Source organism: Neofelis nebulosa, chromosome 14, assembly GCF_028018385.1.
Source record: "Neofelis nebulosa isolate mNeoNeb1 chromosome 14, mNeoNeb1.pri, whole genome shotgun sequence".
NCBI classification, from domain to species: Eukaryota; Metazoa; Chordata; class Mammalia; order Carnivora; family Felidae; genus Neofelis; species Neofelis nebulosa.
This window is the reverse complement of record NC_080795.1, coordinates 41,842,502-41,848,431: the sequence shown is the minus strand read 5'-3', so window position 1 is coordinate 41,848,431 and position 5,930 is coordinate 41,842,502. Positions and strand designations below refer to the sequence as shown.

The following is a 5,930-nucleotide window of genomic DNA, read 5'->3' as shown; positions in this document are numbered from 1 at the left end:
ACAAATAATATATTAGGGGCACCTGGGTGGCTCAGTCAGGTAAGCTTCAGACTCCTGGTTTCAGCTCAGGTCATGATATCACAGTTCATGAGTTCAAGCCCTGCATTGGGCTCTGTGTTGACAGCACAGAGCCTGCTTCGGATTCTCTGTCTCCCTCTCTCTCTCTCTGCCCCTCCCCTGCTCGTGCTCACTGTCTCTCGAAAATAAATTAATAAACATTATAAAATAAAATAAAATAAAATAAAATAAACCCATTAGGGGTGCCTGGATGACTCAGTCAGTTAAGCATCTAGCTCTTATCTCAGCTCCAGTCATGATCCCACAGTTTGTGGGATCAAGCCCCACATTGGACTCTGTGCTGACAGGTCAGAGCCTGCTTGGGATTCTTTCTCTCCCTCTCTCTCTCTGCCCTTCCCCCACTTGCTCTCTCTTTCTATCTCTCAAAACAAATAAATTTAGAAACAAAATACTGTACTAAAGACCTACTTATGATATGGAATTTTATGAAGATTAAATGAAGTGATGTTTGCAGAACACCTAACACTCATTTGCACCCAGTAAGTGTTATCTTCCTTCTTTCCACATCTAAGATCGGTCTACCTTCTCTCCATGTCTATATGTTGGTGAGTGTACAAACTGGAAGCAGTATTTACCATTTAGTCCCTGCATCACATAGATGCAAACCCACCTGGGACTAAGGACAGAGACATCATTAAATCCATCAATGGCCCATCTTGGGTGTGACAAAATTCCTTTGGCATTGTCTTTCCGGTTGGCATTCTGAAGGGACAGGTTTTCATACCTGAAGAGACAGGTATAAGAGTTAGGTGGTTTTGCCATGAGCCCGTGAGATAATCACCCCCTCCATACTGAACACGGACACACACATACACCACTTCCCAGAGGTAGTTGGAGGGATCGGAAAGAACCTGTCTCCTAGGACATCCATCCCCTAGGACACCTGTAGAAAGCAGGGTATGGGGGAATCTTTTCAGCTTACTCAGGGAAAACCACTTAAACTCAACTGCAGAGTTGCTTTTCCTTGTCTTATTAGCGAGGTGCTAGACTAAGTGCTTTGGTTCCTTCTCACACAACCCGGTGAAGCTGGCAGTTCATCGTACCTAATTTGCACAAGGAACTGGGCACAAAGAAGTGCTCATATGGGGTTATGGTATGTGCACAAGAGCTCAGCACTGGTCTACAGGGCTCTGTTCTCCCCTGGGCGAGAGCTGCTCCCTGCAAGTCATCTGACCCGATACAGGTCTGTGCAGAGCTCCCAGCTTGGTGTGCTTCCCTCCCTAAAATGACTGACCGGTTTTGCCTCACCCACACCCCAAGCACCCCCAAAAGGCAGAAGGAAAGTGCACTGCACTTATCCGCCCTGTCCTCTGACGCTGGTAGGTGGCTCATCACTTTACCCACCCAACAGGGACCTGGCCACACGGGGAGGCCTTTTTTTTGGCTTCAGCAGGCCACCAGGACTGGGGAGGTGTTGAGTAGACAGCACAAGGCCTGGGCTCCGCTGTGCCTCTCCCTGCGAAGGAGATGTAGCCGACACAGCACCCAGGGGACATCTGAAGTTGTGGCCCAGGGCAAAAATCTGCTCTTTGACTTTATCGTTCTCAAGAGCCCAGAAAGGAATCTCTACCGTGGGGCAGGCAGGAGGGTTCATGCCTTCAGAGGGCCTAGAATAAAGTGCTGACTCATGGACAGGTGTGAGCAGAGCTAGGGAGGGGTTGCTGGAGGGGTGCGGCTTTGCTAGCCTGGAGGTGCTAATCCCAGCTTCTCCCCTGACCTTCTGATGACCCGAGCCCTCCCTCTGCACTGATGTCAGGCTTCCTAGGGATCTAGGAGAGGTGGAAGATACCACATTAAGCTCCTGAAAGAGATCAAATGCCATTCTTTTGGAGTTTCCAGTTTAAAAGGAGGCCTGCAGGGGCGCCTGGGTGGCTCCACTGGTTAAGCGTCTGAGTTCAGCTCAGTGCATGATCTCACAGTTCGTGGGTTTGAGCCCCATGTTAGGCTCTGTGCTGACAGCTCAGAGCCTGGAGCCTGCTTCGGATTCTGTGTCTCCCTCTCTCTCTGCCCCTCCCCTGCTCACACTCTGTCTCTCTCTCTCAAAAATTAATAAACATTAAAAAATACTTTAAAAATAAGGAGGCCTGTAGGGGCACCTGGGTTGCTTAGTCGGTTAAGCAGCATCTGACTCTTGATCTCAGCTCAGAACTTGATTTCAAGTTCAGACCCTGTGTTGGGCTCTGTGTTGAGTGTGAAGCTTATTTTAAAAAAATAAAAATAAAAAATAAAATAAATAAACAAAAGGAGGCCTGCAAAAAAAATGAAATAGTCACTACAATACCAACGGCTCATGTTTGAATGGCACTTAACCTTTTTCAGGGCATTTCATAATGCCCAAGCCAGAAACCTGGTTAATCTGTATTCCTTTCCCTTCACAAACCTTTCTGTACCAGCCCAACAATGCTTTGTTGGTTGAATCCATTCATGGGAATTAATGAGATCCTCACAGTGACCTGGGAGGCAGCCAGAGTTACAAAATCATGCTTACAGATGGTAAGAAGGAAAGGGAACTGACATCTGTTAGGGGGTAAGGGTGCCACATTTAGCAAATCAAAGTATAGGATTCCCAGTTAAAGTTGAATTTCAGATAAATAGCCAATAATTTTTTAGTATAAGTGTATCCTATGAGTATCTGGGATATACTTATACTAAAAAATTCATTTGCTGTCTATCTGAAATTCAAATTTAACTGGGTGTCCTATATTCTATCAAGTGACCCTAGTCAGAGGCCTACTGCACACCAGAAGTTGTCTCTATATTCTCTCATTTGATCCGCATTCAGCCCTGAGAGGAATCGATGATTAAGTTACATTGACCTTATTGTACGGATGAGAAAAGGGATACTTTGGGAAGTAACCTGATTTGCTTCATGTACCACAGCTCAGAAAAATTGGGTGGTACTGGAACCTCCAGCCCTTGATCTCTCACCCTACTTTTTAGTGGGTTGGGGTTTGCAGGGTGAGATAGGGTTATGGCTGGCCTGAGCCATAGGGGGCAGCGGGAGGGGGGGTCCCACAGTATTATAGTCAGAGAAGACAGGTCCCAGGCAGGAGACTCAGTTCTTAGAGTGGAGCCCAGGCACATAGACCAAGTTCACCTGGGTCCCTGTGGGCAACACTACACAGGCAGGCAGGGATGCCCCAGTGGCACCTGCCCACAGTTCATAACTGATGCCTTTGCACCCAAGTGGTTTAAGATCATAAGTGGAATGCTTGAATGCTACACAAATAATAACAATGCAGTGATGACAGTAAGTAGTGTGTATGTACTAACCAACATACTAGTGTATTCATGTATTGGTATAAGTATGCGCCAGGCATTGTGACAACTCTTTATATCCATTACTTCTTTTAATCCCCACCACCACCAAAAAAACCCCAATAGTTTTATTACTAGTACTGATGGCCACCATTTGTTGAGTGTTACTTCCAAAAAAATATTTTAATGATTCTCGCAGTAGGCAATCACATCATCTTCAAACGGAGATTATTTTGCCTCCTTACCTCCAATAGTTAGACATCTTGTTTGGCAATCTTGTTCGTTGTGTTGACAAGCGCTTTTTAACAAGGAGATGACAGTGACACATGTCTTTTTCTGACTTTTTAAAAAATTTTTTTTGAATGTTTACTTATTTTTGACAGAGAGAGACAGAACATGAGCAGGGGAGGGGCAGAGGGAGAGGGAGACACAGAATCCGAAGCAGGCTCCAGGCTCTGAGCTGTCAGCACAGAGCACTACACAGGACTCGAACTCATGAACCACGAGATCATGACCTGCGCCCGAGTTGGGATGCTCAACCCACTAAGACACCCAGGCACCCCTCTTTTTCTGACTTTAACAGGACTGTCTAATTAAGCATAATTCAGTTTGAGATTTTTTACAAATCACATTATAAATTTTTATATGACTTTTCAGTATCACGATCATAAGAAGTTTTTATATAAGACTGATTATATTAATAGATTTCCTAATATTGTTATCTCTGCACTCCTGGATGAACTTCACCTGGCCATAGTACATTTCTTAAGTTATATTCTATTGTTAATATTTTATTTGATATTTTTCATCCATGTTTATAAATAAGTTTGAAATGTGGGATATGTGTGCATATGCTGTGTGCTATCGTTTCTGTCTTGGACAATTAAAGTTTGTGCTCTGCTTATTGTTTGGGAAAACGCATAAGCTGTAATGCATGTTCAGTGTTTGCCTTCATATCCAGGGCAGAAAAACAAAGGGCAGCATAATGGTAACAGTGGTTATCTAAATACTGGGATTACAGGGTTTTTCCCTTCATTTTCTATGCTAATTGGGTATTATTTTTATAACAAAATGTTCTAAATACATGCCTTTAGAAAAGATTGAATGGCATTCTGCCAGCAGTTATCTCTAGAAGGGGGAATGAGATAGGATTTTTATCTTCTCTCTCTTGCTGTGAATCTCTCCAGCCATCAGCACCTCCCCATTTCTGTCCAGGCCTCCACCCTGCTGACCAAAAAATATAAATATACATGCTTACATAATTACTTTTGTAAGTGCTACCAACTCAGGACTTCTCAAATTAGAAGAAGCCAATATAAACAGATATAAAGTATTCTCAGGACAAAATGGACAGGAGATTCTGTGGCTATTAAGGGAGGGTAGGTCAGAGAAGGCTATCAGCTCTGAATGTCACATTTTGGAAACTGGAGTCAGGTATAAGTTATGCCTTTTTATATAAATCAGACAATTTGTCTCGGGATCTCAGCAAAATTAGGAAGTCCTGCTTCCTTTAGGAAGTTAGCATCTTCACTTTAATGGGACAAGAGGGATTTTATTATTATTATTATTATTATTATTATTATTTTAATTTTTATAAGTTTATTTCTTTATTTGGAGAGAGAGAGAGAAACAGAGAGAGTGAGCGGGGGAGGAGCAGAGAAAGAGAGAGAGAGAGAGAGAGAGAGAGAGAATCCCAAGCGGGCTCTGCATTGTCAGCGCAAAGCCTGACACAGGGCTGGAACCCACGAACTATGAGATCATGACCTGAGCCAAAATCAAGAGTCAGGTGTTCAACCAATTCGGCCACCCAGGCGTTCCGGGACAAGAGGGATTTTAAACAGCTTGCAGACTTATACAATGCACCTGCAGCCTTATATTATGCACTAGTATGTAGATACTGGCATCTTTCTTCCAAAGATTCTCAAGTACTGCACCCATTTTGACTAACTTTCTTGAGCTGTTAAAAAAAAAAATTGCTGGAGGTGTGAGTCTTAAAAAGTAAAAAAATGTATTCTCTTTATCTGGATGATCAGGTTAGCTCTAGACTGAAGGCAAGGGCAGGGCTTGGCCCAGCAGGGTCCCCTAGCCCCTGAGGACATTTTATCAGGCCACCAGGGGACTATACAAACTGTTAGAGTAGAAAAATTAGTAGTTCCGCCAGCAAAGAAGTTCATTTTACTTTCCATCCCCAAAGAATGTCATAGCTTACCGACTCTGCCACTGGGCCATGTACAGAGGTATAACACCACCACTACTCAAATCCTGATCTCAAGCTGCCCTTTTCTCCCTCAACAGCATTTGGAGGCCAAGAGTTTGGTCATTGCTCTGAGTTGGTAGATCATAATGCATACTCATCATCTGAAAAGGTCAAAGTTCAGATTTTCCAATGCAGGGTCATGATATAATTTCAAGTTGGCCAGACTAAAGAAGATTATTTTCAAAAACAACTTGCTCTGCGAGGTCAGATTTTGCATTCTCTGTGTCTTCCAAGCATTAAATGTTATTTGACCTCTATCATGAAAAATGTTTACTCATTCAACAGTTTTCTTTATGCACTCACAGCCCTGGCATTCGCTGAGTATTGCCAGACACGG

General features: G+C 43.6%; 1 long non-coding RNA gene across 1 annotated transcript; it reads right to left on the bottom strand.

The window, feature by feature from the left end:
- Nucleotides 1-712: 712 nt before the first annotated feature.
- On the bottom strand, nucleotides 713-5,625 carry LOC131494916 (uncharacterized). Its single transcript, XR_009253641.1, has 2 exons — nucleotides 5,546-5,625; nucleotides 713-802 (listed from the first exon to the last, which is right to left on the bottom strand). It is a non-coding gene; the product is annotated as an uncharacterized LOC131494916 (long non-coding RNA).
- Between the last annotated feature and the right edge of the window lie 305 nt (nucleotides 5,626-5,930).